We start from the raw sequence: 26,964 nt of genomic DNA on the forward strand, positions 1-26,964 counted from the left end.
CTAGACACTTGGATTCCAACCCTGAACATGGAAAACAAAACTTACTTTTATTGTAACGCCAACTAGAAACCTCTTTAAAATGAATGGAAAAGCAATTCATATTTATTTTTTAAATTAACAGTTTTAATAGCAACATTGTCATTGTAACTATAGATAGGTTATTTCATAATATACATCTTTTCAAAAAGCAGTGGTTTCATGTGTCAGGATGGCCGAGCGGTCTAAGGCGCTGAGTGGCCTGGGTTCAAATCCCACTTCTGACAATGTTATTCATTTTCTTCTTTGCTCTACAGTTTCTATTTCTTGTTACTTGTGAAAAGATTGGCTTTAGAATTAGACAAACACTCACTGCAAATCTCTTTCAATTTACAACATAAAAAATGCATCAATTATTTCATTATTTCCCATGTTGCAATAAAAGATCAGATTGTATTCTCCCTGGATAAAAGAGCTTGAAACCAACCACATATGTGTATATCATATTATTTTTATTATTTTATCCACAATTCTTTATTTACAGAGGTAGCAAAATAAAATATCTCACAAATTCAGAATGAGGGCTCCATATCTTTGGCTTAAGAAAACTGCTCTTCTCAGCCAATGGTCATGAACAGAAACCCCACTGGGGTCCACTACAATGGCATCCAATCAAACCCATGAGCTAAATTAAGTAGCCAGTTTGTGCAAGATTCACAAATTTAATTTCATTGCTGAGTTAAAATCCATTAGAGAACAAACTCTAGACACTTGGATTCCAACCCTGAACATGGAAAACAAAACTTACTTTTATTGTAACGCCAACTAGAAACCTCTTTAAAATGAATGGAAAAGCAATTCATATTTAATTTTTAAATTAACAGTTTTAATAGCAACATTGTCATTGTAACTATAGATAGGTTATTTCATAATATACATCTTTTCAAACAGCATTGGTTTCATGTGTCAGGATGGCCGAGCGGTCTAAGGCTCTGCGTTCAGGTTGCAGTCTCCTCTGGAGACGTGGGTTCAAATCCCACTTTTGACAGTGTTATTCATTTTCTTCTTTGCTCTACAGTTTCTATTTCTTGTTACTTGTGAAAAGATTGACTTTAGAATTAGACAAACACTCACTGCAAATCTCTTTCAATTTACAACATAAAAAATGCATCAATTATTTCATTATTTCCCATGTTGCAATAAAAGATCAGATTGTATTCTCCCTGGATAAAAGAACTTGAAACCAACCACATATGTGTATATCATATTATTTTTATTATTTTATCCACAATTCTTTATTTACAGAGGTAGCAAAATAAAATATCTCACAAATTCAGAATGAGGGCTCCATATCTTTGGCTTAAGAAAACTGCTCTTCTCAGCCAATGGTCATGAACAGAAACCCCACTGGGGTCCACTACAATGGCATCCAATCAAACCCATGAGCTAAATTAAGTAGCCAGTTTGTGCAAGATTCACAAATTTCATTTCATTGCTGAGTTAAAATCCATTAGAGAACAAACTCTAGACACTTGGATTCCAACCCTGAACATGGAAAACAAAACTTACTTTTATTGTAACGCCAACTAGAAACCTCTTTAAAATTAATGGAAAAGCAATTCATATCTAGTTTTTAAATTAACAGTTTTAATAGCTACATTGTCATTGTAACTATAGATAGGTTATTTCATAATATACATCTTTTTAAAAAGGAGTGGTTTCATGTGTGAGGATGGCCGAGCGGTCTAAGGCGCTGCGTGGCCTGGGTTCAAATCCCACTTCTGACAATGTTATTCATTTTCTTCTTTGCTCTACAGTTTCTATTTCTTGTTACTTGTGAAAAGATTGGCTTTAGAATTAGACAAACACTCACTGCAAATCTCTTTCAATTTACAACATAAAAAATGCATCAATTATTTCATTATTTCCCATGTTGCAATAAAAGATCAGATTGTATTCTCCCTGGATAAAAGAGCTTGAAACCAACCACATATGTGTTTATCATATTATTTTTATTATTTGATCCACAATTCTTTATTTCCAGAGGTAGCAAAATAAAATATCTCACAAATTCAGAATGAGGGCTCCATATCTTTGGCTTAAGAAAACTGCTCTTCTCAGCCAATGGTCATGAACAAAAACCCCACTGGGGTCCACTACAATGGCATCCAATCGAACCCATGAGCTAAATTAAATAACCAGTTTGTGCAAGATTCACAAATTTAATTTCATTGCTGAGTTAAAATCCATTAGAGAACAAACTCTAGACACTTGGATTCCAACCCTGAACATGGAAAACAAAACTTACTTTTATTGTAACGCCAACTAGAAACCTCTTTAAAATGAATGGAAAAGCAATTCATATTTAGTTTTTAAATTAACAGTTTTAATAGCAACATTGTCATTGTAACTATAGATAGGTTATTTCATAATATACATCTTTTAAAAAAGTAGCTGTTTCATGTGTCAGGATGGCCGAGCGGTCTAAGGCGCTACGTTAAGGTCGCAGTCTCCTCTGGAGGCGTGGGTTCAAATCCCACTTCTGACAATGTTATTAATTTTCTTCTTTGCTCTACAGTTTCTATTTCTTGTTACTTGTGAAAAGATTGACTTTAGAATTAGACTTACACTCACTGCAAATCTCTTTCAATTTACAACATAAAAAATGCATCAATTATTTCATTATTTCCCATGTTGCAATAGAAGATCAGATTGTATTCTCTCTGGATAAAAGAGCTTGAAACCAACCACATATGTGTATATCATATTATTTTTATTATTTGATCCACAATTCTTTATTTACAGAGGTAGCAAAATAAAATATCTCACAAATTCAGAATGAGGGCTCCATATCTTTGGCTTAAGAAAACTGCTCTTCTCAGCCAATGGTCATGAACAGAAACCCCACTGGGGTCCACTACAATGGCATCCAATCAAACCCATGAGCTAAATTAAGTAGCCAGTTTGTGCAAGATTCACAAATTTCATTTCATTGCTGAGTTAAAATCCATTAGAGAACAAACTCTAGACACTTGGATTCCAACCCTGAACATGGAAAACAAAACTTACTTTTATTGTAACGCCAACTAGAAACCTCTTTAAAATGAATGGAAAAGCAATTCATATTTATTTTTTAAATTAACAGTTTTAATAGCAACATTGTCATTGTAACTATAGATAGGTTATTTCATAATATACATCTTTTCAAAAAGCAGTGGTTTCATGTGTCAGGATGGCCGAGCGGTCTAAGGCGCTGAGTGGCCTGGGTTCAAATCCCACTTCTGACAATGTTATTCATTTTCTTCTTTGCTCTACAGTTTCTATTTCTTGTTACTTGTGAAAAGATTGGCTTTAGAATTAGACAAACACTCACTGCAAATCTCTTTCAATTTACAACATAAAAAATGCATCAATTATTTCATTATTTCCCATGTTGCAATAGAAGATCAGATTGTATTCTCTCTGGATAAAAGAGCTTGAAACCAACCACATATGTGTATATCATATTATTTTTATTATTTGATCCACAATTCTTTATTTACAGAGGTAGCAAAATAAAATATCTCACAAATTCAGAATGAGGGCTCCATATCTTTGGCTTAAGAAAACTGCTCTTCTCAGCCAATGGTCATGAACAGAAACCCCACTGGGGTCCACTACAATGGCATCCTATCAAACCCATGAGCTAAATTAAGTAGCCAGTTTGTGCAAGATTCACAAATTTAATTTCATTGCTGAGTTAAAATCCATTAGAGAACAAACTCTAGACACTTGGATTCCAACCCTGAACATGGAAAACAAAACTTACTTTTATTGTAACGCCAACTAGAAACCTCTTTAAAATGAATGGAAAAGCAATTCATATTTAATTTTTAAATTAACAGTTTTAATAGCAACATTGTCATTGTAACTATAGATAGGTTATTTCATAATATACATCTTTTCAAACAGCATTGGTTTCATGTGTCAGGATGGCCGAGCGGTCTAAGGCTCTGCGTTCAGGTTGCAGTCTCCTCTGGAGACGTGGGTTCAAATCCCACTTTTGACAGTGTTATTCATTTTCTTCTTTGCTCTACAGTTTCTATTTCTTGTTACTTGTGAAAAGATTGACTTTAGAATTAGACAAACACTCACTGCAAATCTCTTTCAATTTACAACATAAAAAATGCATCAATTATTTCATTATTTCCCATGTTGCAATAAAAGATCAGATTGTATTCTCCCTGGATAAAAGAGCTTGAAACCAACCACATATGTGTATATCATATTATTTTTATTATTTGATCCACAATTCTTTATTTACAGAGGTAGCAAAATAAAATATCTCACAAATTCAGAATGAGGGCTCCATATCTTTGGCTTAAGAAAACTGCTCTTCTCAGCCAATGGTCATGAACAGAAACCCCACTGGGGTCCACTAAATTGGCATCCAATCAAACCCATGAGCTAAATTAAGTAGCCAGTTTGTACAAGATTCACAAATTTCATTTCATTGCTGAGTTAAAATCCATTAGGGAACAAACTCTAGACACTTGGATTCCAACCCTGAACATGGAAAACAAAACTTACTTTTATTGTAACGCCAACTAGAAACCTCTTTAAAATGAATGGAAAAGCAATTCATATCTAGTTTTTAAATTAACAGTTTTAATAGCAACATTGTCATTGTAACTATAGATAGGTTATTTCATAATATACATCTTTTCAAAAAGCAGGGGTTTCATGTGTCAGGATGGCCGAGCGGTCTAAGGCGCTGTGTTCAGGTCGCAGTCTCCTCTGGAGGCGTGGGTTCAAATCCCACTTCTGACAATGTTATTCATTTTCTTCTTTGCTCTACAGTTTCTATTTCTTGTTACTTGTGAAAAGATTGACTTTAGAATTAAACAAACACTCACTGCAAATCTCTTTCAATTTACAACATAAAAAATGCATCAATTATTTCATTATTTCCCATGTTGCAATAAAAGATCAGATTGTAATCTTCTTGGATAAAAGAGCTTGAAACCAACCACATATGTGTATATCATATTATTTTTATTATTTGATCCACAATTCTTTATTTACAGAGGTAGCAAAATAAAATATCTCACAAATTCAGAATGAGGGCTCCATATCTTTGGCTTAAGAAAACTGCTCTTCTCAGCCAATGGTCATGAACAGAAACCCCACTGGGGTCCACTACAATGGCATCCAATCAAACCCATGAGCTAAATTAAGTAGCCAGTTTGTGCAAGATTCACAAATTTAATTTCATTGCTGAGTTAAAATCCATTAGAGAACAAACTCTAGACACTTGGATTCCAACCCTGAACATGGAAAACAAAACTTACTTTTATTGTAACGCCAACTAGAAACCTCTTTAAAATGAATGGAAAAGCAATTCATATTTAATTTTTAAATTAACAGTTTTAATAGCAACATTGTCATTGTAACTATAGATAGGTTATTTCATAATATACATCTTTTCAAACAGCATTGGTTTCATGTGTCAGGATGGCCGAGCGGTCTAAGGCTCTGCGTTCAGGTTGCAGTCTCCTCTGGAGACGTGGGTTCAAATCCCACTTTTGACAGTGTTATTCATTTTCTTCTTTGCTCTACAGTTTCTATTTCTTGTTACTTGTGAAAAGATTGACTTTAGAATTAGACAAACACTCACTGCAAATCTCTTTCAATTTACAACATAAAAAATGCATCAATTATTTCATTATTTCCCATGTTGCAATAAAAGATCAGATTGTATTCTCCCTGGATAAAAGAGCTTGAAACCAACCACATATGTGTATATCATATTATTTTTATTATTTGATCCACAATTCTTTATTTACAGAGGTAGCAAAATAAAATATCTCACAAATTCAGAATGAGGGCTCCATATCTTTGGCTTAAGAAAACTGCTCTTCTCAGCCAATGGTCATGAACAGAAACCCCACTGGGGTCCACTAAATTGGCATCCAATCAAACCCATGAGCTAAATTAAGTAGCCAGTTTGTGCAAGATTCACAAATTTCATTTCATTGCTGAGTTAAAATCCATTAGGGAACAAACTCTAGACACTTGGATTCCAACCCTGAACATGGAAAACAAAACTTACTTTTATTGTAACGCCAACTAGAAACCTCTTTAAAATGAATGGAAAAGCAATTCATATTTATTTTTTAAATTAACAGTTTTAATAGCAACATTGTCATTGTAACTATAGATAGGTTATTTCATAATATACATCTTTTCAAAAAGCAGTGGTTTCATGCGTCAGGATGGCCGAGCGGTCTAAGGCGCTGAGTGGCCTGGGTTCAAATCCCACTTCTGACAATGTTATTCATTTTCTTCTTTGCTCTACAGTTTCTATTTCTTGTTACTTGTGAAAAGATTGGCTTTAGAATTAGACAAACACTCACTGCAAATCTCTTTCAATTTACAACATAAAAAATGCATCAATTATTTCATTATTTACCATGTTGCAATAAAAGATCAGATTGTATTCTCCCTGGATAAAAGAGCTTGAAACCAACCACATATGTGTATATCATATTATTTTTATTATTTGATCCACAATTCTTTATTTACAGAGGTAGCAAAATAAAATATCTCACAAATTCAGAATGAGGGCTCCATATCTTTGGCTTAAGAAAACTGCTCTTCTCAGCCAATGGTCATGAACAGAAACCCCACTGGGGTCCACTACAATGGCATCCAATCAAACCCATGAGCTAAATTAAGTAGCCAGTTTGTGCAAGATTCACAAATTTAATTTCATTGCTGAGTTAAAATCCATTAGAGAACAAACTCTAGACACTTGGATTCCAACCCTGAACATGGAAAACAAAACTTACTTTTATTGTAACGCCAACTAGAAACCTCTTTAAAATGAATGGAAAAGCAATTCATATTTAATTTTTAAATTAACAGTTTCAATAGCAACATTGTCATTGTAACTATAGATAGGTTATTTCATAATATACATCTTTTCAAACAGCATTGTTTTCATGTGTCAGGATGGCCGAGCGGTCTAAGGCTCTGTGTTCAGGTTGCAGTCTCTTCTGGAGACGTGGGTTCAAATCCCACTTTTGACAGTGTTATTCATTTTCTTCTTTGCTCTACAGTTTCTATTTCTTGTTACTTGTGAAAAGATTGACTTTAGAATTAGACAAACACTCACTGCAAATCTCTTTCAATTTACAACATAAAAAATGCATCAATTATTTCATTATTTCCCATGTTGCAATAAAAGATCAGATTGTATTCTCCCTGGATAAAAGAACTTGAAACCAACCACATATGTGTATATCATATTATTTTTATTATTTTATCCACAATTCTTTATTTACAGAGGTAGCAAAATAAAATATCTCACAAATTCAGAATGAGGGCTCCATATCTTTGGCTTAAGAAAACTGCTCTTCTCAGCCAATGGTCATGAACAGAAACCCCACTGGGGTCCACTACAATGGCATCCAATCAAACCCATGAGCTAAATTAAGTAGCCAGTTTGTGCAAGATTCACAAATTTCATTTCATTGCTGAGTTAAAATCCATTAGAGAACAAACTCTAGACACTTGGATTCCAACCCTGAACATGGATAACAAAACTTACTTTTATTGTAACGCCAACTAGAAACCTCTTTAAAATTAATGGAAAAGCAATTCATATCTAGTTTTTAAATTAACAGTTTTAATAGCTACATTGTCATTGTAACTATAGATAGGTTATTTCATAATATACATCTTTTTAAAAAGGAGTGGTTTCATGTGTGAGGATGGCCGAGCGGTCTAAGGCGCTGCGTGGCCCGGGTTCAAATCCCACTTCTGACAATGTTATTCATTTTCTTCTTTGCTCTACAGTTTCTATTTCTTGTTACTTGTGAAAAGATTGGCTTTAGAATTAGACAAACACTCACTGCAAATCTCTTTCAATTTACAACATAAAAAATGCATCAATTATTTCATTATTTCCCATGTTGCAATAAAAGATCAGATTGTATTCTCCCTGGATAAAAGAGCTTGAAACCAACCACATATGTGTTTATCATATTATTTTTATTATTTGATCCACAATTCTTTATTTACAGAGGTAGCAAAATAAAATATCTCACAAATTCAGAATGAGGGCTCCATATCTTTGGCTTAAGAAAACTGCTCTTCTCAGCCAATGGTCATGAACAGAAACCCCACTGGGGTCCACTACAATGGCATCCAATCAAACCCATGAGCTAAATTAAGTAGCCAGTTTGTGCAAGATTCACAAATTAAATTTCATTGCTGAGTTAAAATCCATTAGAGAACAAACTCTAGACACTTGGATTCCAACCATGAACATGGAAAACAAACCTTACTTTTATTGTAACGCCAACTAGAAACCTCTTTAAAATTAATGGAAAAGCAATTCATATTTAATTTTTAAATTAACAGTTTTAATAGCAACATTGTCATTGTAACTATAGATAGGTTATTTCATAATATACATCTTTTCAAACAGCATTGGTTTCATGTGTCAGGATGGCCGAGCGGTCTAAGGCTCTGCGTTCAGGTTGCAGTCTCCTCTGGAGGCGTGGGTTCAAATCCCACTTTTGACAGTGTTATTCATTTTCTTCTTTGCTCTACAGTTTCTATTTCTTGTTACTTGTGAAAAGATTGACTTTAGAATTAGACAAACACTCACTGCAAATCTCTTTCAATTTACAACATAAAAAATGCATCAATTATTTCATTATTTCCCATGTTGCAATAAAAGATCAGATTGTATTCTCCCTGGATAAAAGAACTTGAAACCAACCACATATGTGTATATCATATTATTTTTATTATTTTATCCACAATTCTTTATTTACAGAGGTAGCAAAATAAAATATCTCACAAATTCAGAATGAGGGCTCCATATCTTTGGCTTAAGAAAACTGCTCTTCTCAGCCAATGGTCATGAACAGAAACCCCACTGGGGTCCACTACAATGGCATCCAATCAAACCCATGAGCTAAATTAAGTAGCCAGTTTGTGCAAGATTCACAAATTTCATTTCATTGCTGAGTTAAAATCCATTAGAGAACAAACTCTAGACACTTGGATTCCAACCCTGAACATGGAAAACAAAACTTACTTTTATTGTAACGCCAACTAGAAACCTCTTTAAAATTAATGGAAAAGCAATTCATATCTAGTTTTTAAATTAACAGTTTTAATAGCTACATTGTCATTGTAACTATAGATAGGTTATTTCATAATATACATCTTTTAAAAAAGTAGTTGTTTCATGTGTCAGGATGGCCGAGCGGTCTAAGGCGCTACGTTAAGGTCGCAGTCTCCTCTGGAGGCGTGGGTTCAAATCCCACTTCTGACAATGTTATTAATTTTCTTCTTTGCTCTACAGTTTCTATTTCTTGTTACTTGTGAAAAGATTGACTTTAGAATTAGACTTACACTCACTGCAAATCTCTTTCAATTTACAACATAAAAAATGCATCAATTATTTCATTATTTCCCATGTTGCAATAGAAGATCAGATTGTATTCTCTCTGGATAAAAGAGCTTGAAACCAACCACATATGTGTATATCATATTATTTTTATTATTTGATCCACAATTCTTTATTTACAGAGGTAGCAAAATAAAATATCTCACAAATTCAGAATGAGGGCTCCATATCTTTGGCTTAAGAAAACTGCTCTTCTCAGCCAATGGTCATGAACAGAAACCCCACTGGGGTCCACTACAATGGCATCCAATCAAACCCATGAGCTAAATTAAGTAGCCAGTTTGTGCAAGATTCACAAATTTCATTTCATTGCTGAGTTAAAATCCATTAGAGAACAAACTCTAGACACTTGGATTCCAACCCTGAACATGGAAAACAAAACTTACTTTTATTGTAACGCCAACTAGAAACCTCTTTAAAATGAATGGAAAAGCAATTCATATCTAGTTTTTAAATTAACAGTTTTAATAGCTACATTGTCATTGTAACTATAGATAGGTTATTTCATAATATACATCTTTTCAAAAAGCAGTGGTTTCATGTGTCAGGATGGCCGAGCGGTCTAAGGCGTTGCGTTCAGGTCGCAGTCTCCTCTGGAGGCGTGGGTTCAAATCCCACTTCTGACAGTGTTATTCATTTTCTTCTTTGCTCTACAGTTTCTATTTCTTGTTACTTGTGAAAAGATTGACTTTAGAATTAGACAAACACTCACTGCAAATCTCTTTCAATTTACAACATAAAAAATGCATCAATTATTTCATTATTTCCCATGTTGCAATAAAAGATCAGATTGTATTCTTCCTGGATAAAAGAGCTTGAAACCAACCACATATGTGTATATCATATTATTTTTATTATTTTATCCACAATTCTTTATTTACAGAGGTAGCAAAATAAAATATCTCACAAATTCAGAATGAGGGCTCCATATCTTTGGCTTAAGAAAACTGCTCTTCTCAGCCAATGGTCATGAACAGAAACCTCACTGGGGTCCACTACAATGGCATCCAATCAAACCCATGAGCTAAATTAAGTAGCCAGTTTGTGCAAGATTCACAAATTTCATTTCATTGCTGAGTTAAAATCCATTAGAGAACAAACTCTAGACACTTGGATTCCAACCCTGAACATGGAAAACAAAACTTACTTTTATTGTAACGCCAACTAGAAACCTCTTTAAAATGAATGGAAAAGCAATTCATATTTATTTTTTAAATTAACAGTTTTAATAGCAACATTGTCATTGTAACTATAGATAGGTTATTTCATAATATACATCTTTTCAAAAAGCAGTGGTTTCATGTGTCAGGATGGCCGAGCGGTCTAAGGCGCTGAGTGGCCTGGGTTCAAATCCCACTTCTGACAATGTTATTCATTTTCTTCTTTGCTCTACAGTTTCTATTTCTTGTTACTTGTGAAAAGATTGGCTTTAGAATTAGACAAACACTCACTGCAAATCTCTTTCAATTTACAACATAAAAAATGCATCAATTATTTCATTATTTCCCATGTTGCAATAAAAGATCAGATTGTATTCTCCCTGGATAAAAGAGCTTGAAACCAACCACATATGTGTATATCATATTATTTTTATTATTTGATCCACAATTCTTTATTTACAGAGGTAGCAAAATAAAATATCTCACAAATTCAGAATGAGGGCTCCATATCTTTGGCTTAAGAAAACTGCTCTTCTCAGCCAATGGTCATGAACAGAAACCCCACTTGGGTCCACTACAATGGCATCCAATCGAACCCATGAGCTAAATTAAATAACCAGTTTGTGCAAGATTCACAAATTTAATTTCATTGCTGAGTTAAAACCCATTAGAGAACAAACTCTAGACACTTGGATTCCAACCCTGAACATGGAAAACAAAACATACTTTTATTGTAACGCCAACTAGAAACCTCTTTAAAATGAATGAAAAAGCAATTCATATTTAGTTTTTAAATTAACAGTTTTAATAGCAACATTGTCATTGTAACTATAGATAGGTTATTTCATAATATACATCTTTTAAAAAAGTAGTTGTTTCATGTGTCAGGATGGCCGAGCGGACTAAGGCGCTACGTTAAGGTCGCAGTCTCCTCTGGAGGTGTGGGTTCAAATCCCACTTCTGACAATGTTATTCATTTTCTTCTTTGCTCTACAGTTTCTATTTCTTGTTACTTGTGAAAAGATTGACTTTAGAATTAGACTTACACTCACTGCAAATCTCTTTCAATTTACAACATAAAAAATGCATCAATTATTCATTATTTCCCATGTTGCAATAGAAGATCAGATTGTATTCTCTCTGGATAAAAGAGCTTGAAACCAACCACATATGTGTATATCATATTATTTTTATTATTTGATCCACAATTCTTTATTTACAGAGGTAGCAAAATAAAATATCTCACAAATTCAGAATGAGGGCTCCATATATTTGGCTTAAGAAAACTGCTCTTCTCAGCCAATGGTCATGAACAGAAACCCCACTGGGGTCCACTACAATGGCATCCAATCAAACCCATGAGCTAAATTAAGTAGCCAGTTTGTGCAAGATTCACAAATTTCATTTCATTGCTGAGTTAAAATCCATTAGGGAACAAACTCTAGACACTTGGATTCCAACCCTGAACATGGAAAACAAAACTTACTTTTATTGTAACGCCAACTAGAAACCTCTTTAAAATGAATGGAAAAGCAATTCATATCTAGTTTTTAAATTAACAGTTTTAATAGCAACATTGTCATTGTAACTATAGATAGGTTATTTCATAATATACATCTTTTCAAAAAGCAGGGGTTTCATGTGTCAGGATGGCCGAGCGGTCTAAGGCGCTGCGTTCAGGTCGCAGTCTCCTCTGGAGGCGTGGGTTCAAATCCCACTTCTGACAATGTTATTTATTTTCTTCTTTGCTCTACAGTTTCTATTTCTTGTTACTTGTGAAAAGATTGACTTTAGAATTAAACAAACACTCACTGCAAATCTCTTTCAATTTACAACATAAAAAATGCATCAATTATTTCATTATTTCCCATGTTGCAATAAAAGATCAGATTGTATTCTTCTTGGATAAAAGAGCTTGAAACCAACCACATATGTGTATATCATATTATTTTATTATTTGATCCACAATTCTTTATTTACAGAGGTAGCAAAATAAAATATCTCACAAATTCAGAATGAGGGCTCCATATCTTTGGCTTAAGAAAACTGCTCTTCTCAGCCAATGGTCATGAACAAAAACCCCACTGGGGTCCACTACAATGGCATCCAATCAAACCCATGAGCTAAATTAAGTAGCCAGTTTGTGCAAGATTCACAAATTTCATTTCATTGCTGAGTTAAAATCCATTAGAGAACAAACTCTAGACACTTGGATTCCAACCCTGAACATGGAAAACAAAACTTACTTTTATTGTAACGCCAACTAGAAACCTCTTTAAAATGAATGGAAAAGCAATTCATATTTATTTTTTAAATTAACAGTTTTAATAGCAACATTGTCATTGTAACTATAGATAGGTTATTTCATAATATACATCTTTTCAAAAAGCAGTGGTTTCATGCGTCAGGATGGCCGAGCGGTCTAAGGCGCTGAGTGGCCTGGGTTCAAATCCCACTTCTGACAATGTTATTCATTTTCTTCTTTGCTCTACAGTTTCTATTTCTTGTTACTTGTGAAAAGATTGGCTTTAGAATTAGACAAACACTCACTGCAAATCTCTTTCAATTTACAACATAAAAAATGCATCAATTATTTCATTATTTACCATGTTGCAATAAAAGATCAGATTGTATTCTCCCTGGATAAAAGAGCTTGAAACCAACCACATATGTGTATATCATATTATTTTTATTATTTGATCCACAATTCTTTATTTACAGAGGTAGCAAAATAAAATATCTCACAAATTCAGAATGAGGGCTCCATATCTTTGGCTTAAGAAAACTGCTCTTCTCAGCCAATGGTCATGAACAGAAACCCCACTGGGGTCCACTACAATGGCATCCAATCAAACCCATGAGCTAAATTAAGTAGCCAGTTTGTGCAAGATTCACAAATTTAATTTCATTGCTGAGTTAAAATCCATTAGAGAACAAACTCTAGACACTTGGATTCCAACCCTGAACATGGAAAACAAAACTTACTTTTATTGTAACGCCAACTAGAAACCTCTTTAAAATGAATGGAAAAGCAATTCATATTTAATTTTTAAATTAACAGTTTCAATAGCAACATTGTCATTGTAACTATAGATAGGTTATTTCATAATATACATCTTTTCAAACAGCATTGTTTTCATGTGTCAGGATGGCCGAGCGGTCTAAGGCTCTGTGTTCAGGTTGCAGTCTCTTCTGGAGACGTGGGTTCAAATCCCACTTTTGACAGTGTTATTCATTTTCTTCTTTGCTCTACAGTTTCTATTTCTTGTTACTTGTGAAAAGATTGACTTTAGAATTAGACAAACACTCACTGCAAATCTCTTTCAATTTACAACATAAAAAATGCATCAATTATTTCATTATTTCCCATGTTGCAATAAAAGATCAGATTGTATTCTCCCTGGATAAAAGAACTTGAAACCAACCACATATGTGTATATCATATTATTTTTATTATTTTATCCACAATTCTTTATTTACAGAGGTAGCAAAATAAAATATCTCACAAATTCAGAATGAGGGCTCCATATCTTTGGCTTAAGAAAACTGCTCTTCTCAGCCAATGGTCATGAACAGAAACCCCACTGGGGTCCACTACAATGGCATCCAATCAAACCCATGAGCTAAATTAAGTAGCCAGTTTGTGCAAGATTCACAAATTTCATTTCATTGCTGAGTTAAAATCCATTAGAGAACAAACTCTAGACACTTGGATTCCAACCCTGAACATGGATAACAAAACTTACTTTTATTGTAACGCCAACTAGAAACCTCTTTAAAATTAATGGAAAAGCAATTCATATCTAGTTTTTAAATTAACAGTTTTAATAGCTACATTGTCATTGTAACTATAGATAGGTTATTTCATAATATACATCTTTTTAAAAAGGAGTGGTTTCATGTGTGAGGATGGCCGAGCGGTCTAAGGCGCTGCGTGGCCCGGGTTCAAATCCCACTTCTGACAATGTTATTCATTTTCTTCTTTGCTCTACAGTTTCTATTTCTTGTTACTTGTGAAAAGATTGGCTTTAGAATTAGACAAACACTCACTGCAAATCTCTTTCAATTTACAACATAAAAAATGCATCAATTATTTCATTATTTCCCATGTTGCAATAAAAGATCAGATTGTATTCTCCCTGGATAAAAGAGCTTGAAACCAACCACATATGTGTTTATCATATTATTTTTATTATTTGATCCACAATTCTTTATTTACAGAGGTAGCAAAATAAAATATCTCACAAATTAAGAATGAGGGCTCCATATCTTTGGCTTAAGAAAACTGCTCTTCTCAGCCAATGGTCATGAACAGAAACCCCACTGGGGTCCACTACAATGGCATCCAATCAAACCCATGAGCTAAATTAAGTAGCCAGTTTGTGCAAGATTCACAAATTAAATTTCATTGCTGAGTTAAAATCCATTAGAGAACAAACTCTAGACACTTGGATTCCAACCCTGAACATGGAAAACAAAACTTACTTTTATTGTAACGCCAACTAGAAACCTCTTTAAAATTAATGGAAAAGCAATTCATATTTAATTTTTAAATTAACAGTTTTAATAGCAACATTGTCATTGTAACTATAGATAGGTTATTTCATAATATACATCTTTTCAAACAGCATTGGTTTCATGTGTCAGGATGGCCGAGCGGTCTAAGGCTCTGCGTTCAGGTTGCAGTCTCCTCTGGAGGCGTGGGTTCAAATCCCACTTTTGACAGTGTTATTCATTTTCTTCTTTGCTCTACAGTTTCTATTTCTTGTTACTTGTGAAAAGATTGACTTTAGAATTAGACTTACACTCACTGCAAATCTCTTTCAATTTACAACATAAAAAATGCATCAATTATTCATTATTTCCCATGTTGCAATAGAAGATCAGATTGTATTCTCTCTGGATAAAAGAGCTTGAAACCAACCACATATGTGTATATCATATTATTTTTATTATTTGATCCACAATTCTTTATTTACAGAGGTAGCAAAATAAAATATCTCACAAATTCAGAATGAGGGCTCCATATATTTGGCTTAAGAAAACTGCTCTTCTCAGCCAATGGTCATGAACAGAAACCCCACTGGGGTCCACTACAATGGCATCCAATCAAACCCATGAGCTAAATTAAGTAGCCAGTTTGTGCAAGATTCACAAATTTCATTTCATTGCTGAGTTAAAATCCATTAGGGAACAAACTCTAGACACTTGGATTCCAACCCTGAACATGGAAAACAAAACTTACTTTTATTGTAACGCCAACTAGAAACCTCTTTAAAATGAATGGAAAAGCAATTCATATCTAGTTTTTAAATTAACAGTTTTAATAGCAACATTGTCATTGTAACTATAGATAGGTTATTTCATAATATACATCTTTTCAAAAAGCAGGGGTTTCATGTGTCAGGATGGCCGAGCGGTCTAAGGCGCTGCGTTCAGGTCGCAGTCTCCTCTGGAGGCGTGGGTTCAAATCCCACTTCTGACAATGTTATTTATTTTCTTCTTTGCTCTACAGTTTCTATTTCTTGTTACTTGTGAAAAGATTGACTTTAGAATTAAACAAACACTCACTGCAAATCTCTTTCAATTTACAACATAAAAAATGCATCAATTATTTCATTATTTCCCATGTTGCAATAAAAGATCAGATTGTATTCTTCTTGGATAAAAGAGCTTGAAACCAACCACATATGTGTATATCATATTATTTTATTATTTGATCCACAATTCTTTATTTACAGAGGTAGCAAAATAAAATATCTCACAAATTCAGAATGAGGGCTCCATATCTTTGGCTTAAGAAAACTGCTCTTCTCAGCCAATGGTCATGAACAAAAACCCCACTGGGGTCCACTACAATGGCATCCAATCAAACCCATGAGCTAAATTAAGTAGCCAGTTTGTGCAAGATTCACAAATTTCATTTCATTGCTGAGTTAAAATCCATTAGAGAACAAACTCTAGACACTTGGATTCCAACCCTGAACATGGAAAACAAAACTTACTTTTATTGTAACGCCAACTAGAAACCTCTTTAAAATGAATGGAAAAGCAATTCATATTTATTTTTTAAATTAACAGTTTTAATAGCAACATTGTCATTGTAACTATAGATAGGTTATTTCATAATATACATCTTTTCAAAAAGCAGTGGTTTCATGCGTCAGGATGGCCGAGCGGTCTAAGGCGCTGAGTGGCCTGGGTTCAAATCCCACTTCTGACAATGTTATTCATTTTCTTCTTTGCTCTACAGTTTCTATTTCTTGTTACTTGTGAAAAGATTGGCTTTAGAATTAGACAAACACTCACTGCAAATCTCTTTCAATTTACAACATAAAAAATGCATCAATTATTTCATTATTTACCATGTTGCAATAAAAGATCAGATTGTATTCTCCCTGGATAAAAGAGCTTGAAACCAACCACATATGTGTATATCATATTATTTTTATTATTTGATCCACAATTCTTTATTTACAGAGGTAGCAAAATAAAATATCTCACAAATTCAGAATGAGGGCTCCATATCTTTGGCTTAAGAAAACTGCTCTTCTCAGCCAATGGTCATGAACAGAAACCCCACTGGGGTCCACTACAATGGCATCCAATCAAACCCATGAGCTAAATTAAGTAGCCAGTTTGTGCAAGATTCACAAATTTAATTTCATTGCTGAGTTAAAATCCATTAGAGAACAAACTCTAGACACTTGGATTCCAACCCTGAACATGGAAAACAAAACTTACTTTTATTGTAACGCCAACTAGAAACCTCTTTAAAATGAATGGAAAAGCAATTCATATTTAATTTTTAAATTAACAGTTTCAATAGCAACATTGTCATTGTAACTATAGATAGGTTATTTCATAATATACATCTTTTCAAACAGCATTGTTTTCATGTGTCAGGATGGCCGAGCGGTCTAAGGCTCTGTGTTCAGGTTGCAGTCTCTTCTGGAGACGTGGGTTCAAATCCCACTTTTGACAGTGTTATTCATTTTCTTCTTTGCTCTACAGTTTCTATTTCTTGTTACTTGTGAAAAGATTGACTTTAGAATTAGACAAACACTCACTGCAAATCTCTTTCAATTTACAACATAAAAAATGCATCAATTATTTCATTATTTCCCATGTTGCAATAAAAGATCAGATTGTATTCTCCCTGGATAAAAGAACTTGAAACCAACCACATATGTGTATATCATATTATTTTTATTATTTTATCCACAATTCTTTATTTACAGAGGTAGCAAAATAAAATATCTCACAAATTCAGAATGAGGGCTCCATATCTTTGGCTTAAGAAAACTGCTCTTCTCAGCCAATGGTCATGAACAGAAACCCCACTGGGGTCCACTACAATGGCATCCAATCAAACCCATGAGCTAAATTAAGTAGCCAGTTTGTGCAAGATTCACAAATTTCATTTCATTGCTGAGTTAAAATCCATTAGAGAACAAACTCTAGACACTTGGATTCCAACCCTGAACATGGATAACAAAACTTACTTTTATTGTAACGCCAACTAGAAACCTCTTTAAAATTAATGGAAAAGCAATTCATATCTAGTTTTTAAATTAACAGTTTTAATAGCTACATTGTCATTGTAACTATAGATAGGTTATTTCATAATATACATCTTTTTAAAAAGGAGTGGTTTCATGTGTGAGGATGGCCGAGCGGTCTAAGGCGCTGCGTGGCCCGGGTTCAAATCCCACTTCTGACAATGTTATTCATTTTCTTCTTTGCTCTACAGTTTCTATTTCTTGTTACTTGTGAAAAGATTGGCTTTAGAATTAGACAAACACTCACTGCAAATCTCTTTCAATTTACAACATAAAAAATGCATCAATTATTTCATTATTTCCCATGTTGCAATAAAAGATCAGATTGTATTCTCCCTGGATAAAAGAGCTTGAAACCAACCACATATGTGTTTATCATATTATTTTTATTATTTGATCCACAATTCTTTATTTACAGAGGTAGCAAAATAAAATATCTCACAAATTCAGAATGAGGGCTCCATATCTTTGGCTTAAGAAAACTGCTCTTCTCAGCCAATGGTCATGAACAGAAACCCCACTGGGGTCCACTACAATGGCATCCAATCAAACCCATGAGCTAAATTAAGTAGCCAGTTTGTGCAAGATTCACAAATTAAATTTCATTGCTGAGTTAAAATCCATTAGAGAACAAACTCTAGACACTTGGATTCCAACCCTGAACATGGAAAACAAAACTTACTTTTATTGTAACGCCAACTAGAAACCTCTTTAAAATTAATGGAAAAGCAATTCATATTTAATTTTTAAATTAACAGTTTTAATAGCAACATTGTCATTGTAACTATAGATAGGTTATTTCATAATATACATCTTTTCAAACAGCATTGGTTTCATGTGTCAGGATGGCCGAGCGGTCTAAGGCTCTGCGTTCAGGTTGCAGTCTCCTCTGGAGGCGTGGGTTCAAATCCCACTTTTGACAGTGTTATTCATTTTCTTCTTTGCTCTACAGTTTCTATTTCTTGTTACTTGTGAAAAGATTGACTTTAGAATTAGACAAACACTCACTGCAAATCTCTTTCAATTTACAACATAAAAAATGCATCAATTATTTCATTATTTCCCATGTTGCAATAAAAGATCAGATTGTATTCTCCCTGGATAAAAGAACTTGAAACCAACCACATATGTGTATATCATATTATTTTTATTATTTTATCCACAATTCTTTATTTACAGAGGTAGCAAAATAAAATATCTCACAAATTCAGAATGAGGGCTCCATATCTTTGGCTTAAGAAAACTGCTCTTCTCAGCCAATGGTCATGAACAGAAACCCCACTGGGGTCCACTACAATGGCATCCAATCAAACCCATGAGCTAAATTAAGTAGCCAGTTTGTGCAAGATTCACAAATTTCATTTCATTGCTGAGTTAAAATCCATTAGAGAACAAACTCTAGACACTTGGATTCCAACCCTGAACATGGAAAACAAAACTTACTTTTATTGTAACGCCAACTAGAAACCTCTTTAAAATTAATGGAAAAGCAATTCATATCTAGTTTTTAAATTAACAGTTTTAATAGCTACATTGTCATTGTAACTATAGATAGGTTATTTCATAATATACATCTTTTAAAAAAGTAGTTGTTTCATGTGTCAGGATGGCCGAGCGGTCTAAGGCGCTACGTTAAGGTCGCAGTCTCCTCTGGAGGCGTGGGTTCAAATCCCACTTCTGACAATGTTATTAATTTTCTTCTTTGCTCTACAGTTTCTATTTCTTGTTACTTGTGAAAAGATTGACTTTAGAATTAGACTTACACTCACTGCAAATCTCTTTCAATTTACAACATAAAAAATGCATCAATTATTTCATTATTTCCCAAGTTGCAATAGAAGATCAGATTGTATTCTCTCTGGATAAAAGAGCTTGAAACCAACCACATATGTGTATATCATATTATTTTTATTATTTGATCCACAATTCTTTATTTACAGAGGTAGCAAAATAAAATATCTCACAAATTCAGAATGAGGGCTCCATATCTTTGGCTTAAGAAAACTGCTCTTCTCAGCCAATGGTCATGAACAGAAACCCCACTGGGGTCCACTACAATGGCATCCAATCAAACCCATGAGCTAAATTAAGTAGCCAGTTTGTGCAAGATTCACAAATTTCATTTCATTGCTGAGTTAAAATCCATTAGAGAACAAACTCTAGACACTTGGATTCCAACCCTGAACATGGAAAACAAAACTTACTTTTATTGTAACGCCAACTAGAAACCTCTTTAAAATGAATGGAAAAGCAATTCATATCTAGTTTTTAAATTAACAGTTTTAATAGCTACATTGTCATTGTAACTATAGATAGGTTATTTCATAATATACATCTTTTCAAAAAGCAGTGGTTTCATGTGTCAGGATGGCCGAGCGGTCTAAGGCGTTGCGTTCAGGTCGCAGTCTCCTCTGGAGGCGTGGGTTCAAATCCCACTTCTGACAGTGTTATTCATTTTCTTCTTTGCTCTACAGTTTCTATTTCTTGTTACTTGTGAAAAGATTGACTTTAGAATTAGACAAACACTCACTGCAAATCTGTTTCAATTTACAACATAAAAAATGCATCAATTATTTCATTATTTCCCATGTTGCAATAAAAGATCAGATTGTATTCTTCCTGGATAAAAGAGCTTGAAACCAACCACATATGTGTATATCATATAATTTTTATTATTTTATCCACAATTCTTTATTTACAGAGGTAGCAAAATAAAATATCTCACAAATTCAGAATGAGGGCTCCATATCTTTGGCTTAAGAAAACTGCTCTTCTCAGCCAATGGTCATGAACAGAAACCTCACTGGGGTCCACTACAATGGCATCCAATCAAACCCATGAGCTAAATTAAGTAGCCAGTTTGTGCAAGATTCACAAATTTCATTTCATTGCTGAGTTAAAATCCATTAGAGAACAAACTCTAGACACTTGGATTCCAACCCTGAACATGGAAAACAAAACTTACTTTTATTGTAACGCCAACTAGAAACCTCTTTAAAATGAATGGAAAAGCAATTCATATTTATTTTTTAAATTAACAGTTTTAATAGCAACATTGTCATTGTAACTATAGATAGGTTATTTCATAATATACATCTTTTCAAAAAGCAGTGGTTTCATGCGTCAGGATGGCCGAGCGGTCTAAGGCGCTGAGTGGCCTGGGTTCAAATCCCACTTCTGACAATGTTATTCATTTTCTTCTTTGCTCTACAGTTTCTATTTCTTGTTACTTGTGAAAAGATTGGCTTTAGAATTAGACAAACACTCACTGCAAATCTCTTTCAATTTACAACATAAAAAATGCATCAATTATTTCATTATTTACCATGTTGCAATAAAAGATCAGATTGTATTCTCCCTGGATAAAAGAGCTTGAAACCAACCACATATGTGTATATCATATTATTTTTATTATTTGATCCACAATTCTTTATTTACAGAGGTAGCAAAATAAAATATCTCACAAATTCAGAATGAGGGCTCCATATCTTTGGCTTAAGAAAACTGCTCTTCTCAGCCAATGGTCATGAACAGAAACCCCACTGGGGTCCACTACAATGGCATCCAATCAAACCCATGAGCTAAATTAAGTAGCCAGTTTGTGCAAGATTCACAAATTTAATTTCATTGCTGAGTTAAAATCCATTAGAGAACAAACTCTAGACACTTGGATTCCAACCCTGAACATGGAAAACAAAACTTACTTTTATTGTAACGCCAACTAGAAACCTCTTTAAAATGAATGGAAAAGCAATTCATATTTAATTTTTAAATTAACAGTTTCAATAGCAACATTGTCATTGTAACTATAGATAGGTTATTTCATAATATACATCTTTTCAAACAGCATTGTTTTCATGTGTCAGGATGGCCGAGCGGTCTAAGGCTCTGTGTTCAGGTTGCAGTCTCTTCTGGAGACGTGGGTTCAAATCCCACTTTTGACAGTGTTATTCATTTTCTTCTTTGCTCTACAGTTTCTATTTCTTGTTACTTGTGAAAAGATTGACTTTAGAATTAGACAAACACTCACTGCAAATCTCTTTCAATTTACAACATAAAAAATGCATCAATTATTTCATTATTTCCCATGTTGCAATAAAAGATCAGATTGTATTCTCCCTGGATAAAAGAACTTGAAACCAACCACATATGTGTATATCATATTATTTTTATTATTTTATCCACAATTCTTTATTTACAGAGGTAGCAAAATAAAATATCTCACAAATTCAGAATGAGGGCTCCATATCTTTGGCTTAAGAAAACTGCTCTTCTCAGCCAATGGTCATGAACAGAAACCCCACTGGGGTCCACTACAATGGCATCCAATCAAACCCATGAGCTAAATTAAGTAGCCAGTTTGTGCAAGATTCACAAATTTCATTTCATTGCTGAGTTAAAATCCATTAGAGAACAAACTCTAGACACTTGGATTCCAACCCTGAACATGGATAACAAAACTTACTTTTATTGTAACGCCAACTAGAAACCTCTTTAAAATTAATGGAAAAGCAATTCATATCTAGTTTTTAAATTAACAGTTTTAATAGCTACATTGTCATTGTAACTATAGATAGGTTATTTCATAATATACATCTTTTTAAAAAGGAGTGGTTTCATGTGTGAGGATGGCCGAGCGGTCTAAGGCGCTGCGTGGCCCGGGTTCAAATCCCACTTCTGACAATGTTATTCATTTTCTTCTTTGCTCTACAGTTTCTATTTCTTGTTACTTGTGAAAAGATTGGCTTTAGAATTAGACAAACACTCACTGCAAATCTCTTTCAATTTACAACATAAAAAATGCATCAATTATTTCATTATTTCCCATGTTGCAATAAAAGATCAGATTGTATTCTCCCTGGATAAAAGAGCTTGAAACCAACCACATATGTGTTTATCATATTATTTTTATTATTTGATCCACAATTCTTTATTTACAGAGGTAGCAAAATAAAATATCTCACAAATTCAGAATGAGGGCTCCATATCTTTGGCTTAAGAAAACTGCTCTTCTCAGCCAATGGTCATGAACAGAAACCCCACTGGGGTCCACTACAATGGCATCCAATCAAACCCATGAGCTAAATTAAGTAGCCAGTTTGTGCAAGATTCACAAATTAAATTTCATTGCTGAGTTAAAATCCATTAGAGAACAAACTCTAGACACTTGGATTCCAACCCTGAACATGGAAAACAAAACTTACTTTTATTGTAACGCCAACTAGAAACCTCTTTAAAATTAATGGAAAAGCAATTCATATTTAATTTTTAAATTAACAGTTTTAATAGCAACATTGTCATTGTAACTATAGATAGGTTATTTCATAATATACATCTTTTCAAACAGCATTGGTTTCATGTGTCAGGATGGCCGAGCGGTCTAAGGCTCTGCGTTCAGGTTGCAGTTTCCTCTGGAGGCGTGGGTTCAAATCCCACTTTTGACAGTGTTATTCATTTTCTTCTTTGCTCTACAGTTTCTATTTCTTGTTACTTGTGAAAAGATTGACTTCAGAATTAGACAAACACTCACTGCAAATCTCTTTCAATTTACAACATAAAAAATGCATCAATTATTTCATTATTTCCCATGTTGCAATAAAAGATCAGATTGTATTCTCCCTGGATAAAAGAACTTGAAACCAACCACATATGTGTATATCATATTATTTTTATTATTTTATCCACAATTCTTTATTTACAGAGGTAGCAAAATAAAATATCTCACAAATTCAGAATGAGGGCTCCATATCTTTGGCTTAAGAAAACTGCTCTTCTCAGCCAATGGTCATGAACAGAAACCCCACTGGGGTCCACTACAATGGCATCCAATCAAACCCATGAGCTAAATTAAGTAGCCAGTTTGTGCAAGATTCACAAATTTCATTTCATTGCTGAGTTAAAATCCATTAGAGAACAAACTCTAGACACTTGGATTCCAACCCTGAACATGGAAAACAAAACTTACTTTTATTGTAACGCCAACTAGAAACCTCTTTAAAATTAATGGAAAAGCAATTCATATCTAGTTTTTAAATTAACAGTTTTAATAGCTACATTGTCATTGTAACTATAGATAGGTTATTTCATAATATACATCTTTTAAAAAAGTAGTTGTTTCATGTGTCAGGATGGCCGAGCGGTCTAAGGCGCTACGTTAAGGTCGCAGTCTCCTCTGGAGGCGTGGGTTCAAATCCCACTTCTGACAATGTTATTAATTTTCTTCTTTGCTCTACAGTTTCTATTTCTTGTTACTTGTGAAAAGATTGACTTTAGAATTAGACTTACACTCACTGCAAATCTCTTTCAATTTACAACATAAAAAATGCATCAATTATTTCATTATTTCCCAAGTTGCAATAGAAGATCAGATTGTATTCTCTCTGGATAAAAGAGCTTGAAACCAACCACATATGTGTATATCATATTATTTTTATTATTTGATCCACAATTCTTTATTTACAGAGGTAGCAAAATAAAATATCTCACAAATTCAGAATGAGGGCTCCATATCTTTGGCTTAAGAAAACTGCTCTTCTCAGCCAATGGTCATGAACAGAAACCCCACTGGGGTCCACTACAATGGCATCCAATCAAACCCATGAGCTAAATTAAGTAGCCAGTTTGTGCAAGATTCACAAATTTCATTTCATTGCTGAGTTAAAATCCATTAGAGAACAAACTCTAGACACTTGGATTCCAACCCTGAACATGGAAAACAAAACTTACTTTTATTGTAACGCCAACTAGAAACCTCTTTAAAATGAATGGAAAAGCAATTCATATCTAGTTTTTAAATTAACAGTTTTAATAGCTACATTGTCATTGTAACTATAGATAGGTTATTTCATAATATACATCTTTTCAAAAAGCAGTGGTTTCATGTGTCAGGATGGCCGAGCGGTCTAAGGCGTTGCGTTCAGGTCGCAGTCTCCTCTGGAGGCGTGGGTTCAAATCCCACTTCTGACAGTGTTATTCATTTTCTTCTTTGCTCTACAGTTTCTATTTCTTGTTACTTGTGAAAAGATTGACTTTAGAATTAGACAAACACTCACTGCAAATCTCTTTCAATTTACAACATAAAAAATGCATCAATTATTTCATTATTTCCCATGTTGCAATAAAAGATCAGATTGTATTCTTCCTGGATAAAAGAGCTTGAAACCAACCACATATGTGTATATCATATTATTTTTATTATTTTATCCACAATTCTTTATTTACAGAGGTAGCAAAATAAAATATCTCACAAATTCAGAATGAGGGCTCCATATCTTTGGCTTAAGAAAACTGCTCTTCTCAGCCAATGGTCATGAACAGAAACCTCACTGGGGTCCACTACAATGGCATCCAATCAAACCCATGAGCTAAATTAAGTAGCCAGTTTGTGCAAGATTCACAAATTTCATTTCATTGCTGAGTTAAAATCCATTAGAGAACAAACTCTAGACACTTGGATTCCAACCCTGAACATGGAAAACAAAACTTACTTTTATTGTAACGCCAACTAGAAACCTCTTTAAAATGAATGGAAAAGCAATTCATATTTATTTTTTAAATTAACAGTTTTAATAGCAACATTGTCATTGTAACTATAGATAGGTTATTTCATAATATACATCTTTTCAAAAAGCAGTGGTTTCATGTGTCAGGATGGCCGAGCGGTCTAAGGCGCTGAGTGGCCTGGGTTCAAATCCCACTTCTGACAATGTTATTCATTTTCTTCTTTGCTCTACAGTTTCTATTTCTTGTTACTTGTGAAAAGATTGGCTTTAGAATTAGACAAACACTCACTGCAAATCTCTTTCAATTTACAACATAAAAAATGCATCAATTATTTCATTATTTCCCATGTTGCAATAAAAGATCAGATTGTATTCTCCCTGGATAAAAGAGCTTGAAACCAACCACATATGTGTATATCATATTATTTTTATTATTTGATCCACAATTCTTTATTTACAGAGGTAGCAAAATAAAATATCTCACAAATTCAGAATGAGGGCTCCATATCTTTGGCTTAAGAAAACTGCTCTTCTCAGCCAATGGTCATGAACAGAAACCCCACTTGGGTCCACTACAATGGCATCCAATCGAACCCATGAGCTAAATTAAATAACCAGTTTGTGCAAGATTCACAAATTTAATTTCATTGCTGAGTTAAAACCCATTAGAGAACAAACTCTAGACACTTGGATTCCAACCCTGAACATGGAAAACAAAACATACTTTTATTGTAACGCCAACTAGAAACCTCTTTAAAATGAATGAAAAAGCAATTCATATTTAGTTTTTAAATTAACAGTTTTAATAGCAACATTGTCATTGTAACTATAGATAGGTTATTTCATAATATACATCTTTTCAAACAGCATTGGTTTCATGTGTCAGGATGGCCGAGCGGACTAAGGCGCTACGTTAAGGTCGCAGTCTCCTCTGGAGGCGTGGGTTCAAATCCCACTTCTGACAATGTTATTCATTTTCTTCTTTGCTCTACAGTTTCTATTTCTTGTTACTTGTGAAAAGATTGACTTTAGAATTAGACTTACACTCACTGCAAATCTCTTTCAATTTACAACATAAAAAATGCATCAATTATTCATTATTTCCCATGTTGCAATAGAAGATCAGATTGTATTCTCTCTGGATAAAAGAGCTTGAAACCAACCACATATGTGTATATCATATTATTTTTATTATTTGATCCACAATTCTTTATTTACAGAGGTAGCAAAATAAAATATCTCACAAATTCAGAATGAGGGCTCCATATATTTGGCTTAAGAAAACTGCTCTTCTCAGC

At 33.8% G+C, this 26,964-nt stretch overlaps 23 non-coding genes across 23 annotated transcripts; all 23 read left to right on the forward strand.

The window, feature by feature from the left end:
• The first annotated feature begins 941 nt into the window (after positions 1–941).
• Positions 942–1,024, forward strand: TRNAL-CAG (transfer RNA leucine (anticodon CAG)). The gene has a single exon. It is a non-coding gene; the product is annotated as a tRNA-Leu (tRNA).
• Positions 1,025–2,441: 1,417 nt separating this feature from the next.
• TRNAL-AAG (transfer RNA leucine (anticodon AAG)) lies at positions 2,442–2,524 on the forward strand. Its single transcript has one exon. It is a non-coding gene; the product is annotated as a tRNA-Leu (tRNA).
• Positions 2,525–3,941: 1,417 nt separating this feature from the next.
• On the forward strand, positions 3,942–4,024 carry TRNAL-CAG (transfer RNA leucine (anticodon CAG)). Its single transcript has one exon. It is a non-coding gene; the product is annotated as a tRNA-Leu (tRNA).
• A 678-nt stretch (positions 4,025–4,702) lies between these two features.
• On the forward strand, positions 4,703–4,785 carry TRNAL-CAG (transfer RNA leucine (anticodon CAG)). The gene has a single exon. It is a non-coding gene; the product is annotated as a tRNA-Leu (tRNA).
• A 678-nt stretch (positions 4,786–5,463) lies between these two features.
• Positions 5,464–5,546, forward strand: TRNAL-CAG (transfer RNA leucine (anticodon CAG)). Its single transcript has one exon. It is a non-coding gene; the product is annotated as a tRNA-Leu (tRNA).
• Positions 5,547–6,963: 1,417 nt separating this feature from the next.
• TRNAL-CAG (transfer RNA leucine (anticodon CAG)) lies at positions 6,964–7,046 on the forward strand. The gene has a single exon. It is a non-coding gene; the product is annotated as a tRNA-Leu (tRNA).
• A 1,417-nt stretch (positions 7,047–8,463) lies between these two features.
• On the forward strand, positions 8,464–8,546 carry TRNAL-CAG (transfer RNA leucine (anticodon CAG)). The gene has a single exon. It is a non-coding gene; the product is annotated as a tRNA-Leu (tRNA).
• A 678-nt stretch (positions 8,547–9,224) lies between these two features.
• Positions 9,225–9,307, forward strand: TRNAL-AAG (transfer RNA leucine (anticodon AAG)). Its single transcript has one exon. It is a non-coding gene; the product is annotated as a tRNA-Leu (tRNA).
• A 678-nt stretch (positions 9,308–9,985) lies between these two features.
• Positions 9,986–10,068, forward strand: TRNAL-CAG (transfer RNA leucine (anticodon CAG)). The gene has a single exon. It is a non-coding gene; the product is annotated as a tRNA-Leu (tRNA).
• A 1,417-nt stretch (positions 10,069–11,485) lies between these two features.
• On the forward strand, positions 11,486–11,568 carry TRNAL-AAG (transfer RNA leucine (anticodon AAG)). The gene has a single exon. It is a non-coding gene; the product is annotated as a tRNA-Leu (tRNA).
• Positions 11,569–12,245: 677 nt separating this feature from the next.
• On the forward strand, positions 12,246–12,328 carry TRNAL-CAG (transfer RNA leucine (anticodon CAG)). The gene has a single exon. It is a non-coding gene; the product is annotated as a tRNA-Leu (tRNA).
• A 1,416-nt stretch (positions 12,329–13,744) lies between these two features.
• TRNAL-CAG (transfer RNA leucine (anticodon CAG)) lies at positions 13,745–13,827 on the forward strand. The gene has a single exon. It is a non-coding gene; the product is annotated as a tRNA-Leu (tRNA).
• Positions 13,828–15,244: 1,417 nt separating this feature from the next.
• TRNAL-CAG (transfer RNA leucine (anticodon CAG)) lies at positions 15,245–15,327 on the forward strand. The gene has a single exon. It is a non-coding gene; the product is annotated as a tRNA-Leu (tRNA).
• A 677-nt stretch (positions 15,328–16,004) lies between these two features.
• TRNAL-CAG (transfer RNA leucine (anticodon CAG)) lies at positions 16,005–16,087 on the forward strand. Its single transcript has one exon. It is a non-coding gene; the product is annotated as a tRNA-Leu (tRNA).
• Positions 16,088–17,503: 1,416 nt separating this feature from the next.
• On the forward strand, positions 17,504–17,586 carry TRNAL-CAG (transfer RNA leucine (anticodon CAG)). Its single transcript has one exon. It is a non-coding gene; the product is annotated as a tRNA-Leu (tRNA).
• Positions 17,587–19,003: 1,417 nt separating this feature from the next.
• On the forward strand, positions 19,004–19,086 carry TRNAL-CAG (transfer RNA leucine (anticodon CAG)). Its single transcript has one exon. It is a non-coding gene; the product is annotated as a tRNA-Leu (tRNA).
• A 678-nt stretch (positions 19,087–19,764) lies between these two features.
• Positions 19,765–19,847, forward strand: TRNAL-AAG (transfer RNA leucine (anticodon AAG)). The gene has a single exon. It is a non-coding gene; the product is annotated as a tRNA-Leu (tRNA).
• A 678-nt stretch (positions 19,848–20,525) lies between these two features.
• On the forward strand, positions 20,526–20,608 carry TRNAL-CAG (transfer RNA leucine (anticodon CAG)). The gene has a single exon. It is a non-coding gene; the product is annotated as a tRNA-Leu (tRNA).
• A 1,417-nt stretch (positions 20,609–22,025) lies between these two features.
• Positions 22,026–22,108, forward strand: TRNAL-CAG (transfer RNA leucine (anticodon CAG)). The gene has a single exon. It is a non-coding gene; the product is annotated as a tRNA-Leu (tRNA).
• A 1,417-nt stretch (positions 22,109–23,525) lies between these two features.
• Positions 23,526–23,608, forward strand: TRNAL-CAG (transfer RNA leucine (anticodon CAG)). The gene has a single exon. It is a non-coding gene; the product is annotated as a tRNA-Leu (tRNA).
• A 678-nt stretch (positions 23,609–24,286) lies between these two features.
• Positions 24,287–24,369, forward strand: TRNAL-AAG (transfer RNA leucine (anticodon AAG)). The gene has a single exon. It is a non-coding gene; the product is annotated as a tRNA-Leu (tRNA).
• Positions 24,370–25,047: 678 nt separating this feature from the next.
• On the forward strand, positions 25,048–25,130 carry TRNAL-CAG (transfer RNA leucine (anticodon CAG)). Its single transcript has one exon. It is a non-coding gene; the product is annotated as a tRNA-Leu (tRNA).
• Positions 25,131–26,547: 1,417 nt separating this feature from the next.
• TRNAL-AAG (transfer RNA leucine (anticodon AAG)) lies at positions 26,548–26,630 on the forward strand. The gene has a single exon. It is a non-coding gene; the product is annotated as a tRNA-Leu (tRNA).
• Positions 26,631–26,964: the final 334 nt, after the last annotated feature.

The sequence above is a fragment of the Pseudophryne corroboree genome, chromosome 1 (assembly GCF_028390025.1).
Source record: "Pseudophryne corroboree isolate aPseCor3 chromosome 1, aPseCor3.hap2, whole genome shotgun sequence".
Classification (NCBI taxonomy): Eukaryota; Metazoa; Chordata; class Amphibia; order Anura; family Myobatrachidae; genus Pseudophryne; species Pseudophryne corroboree.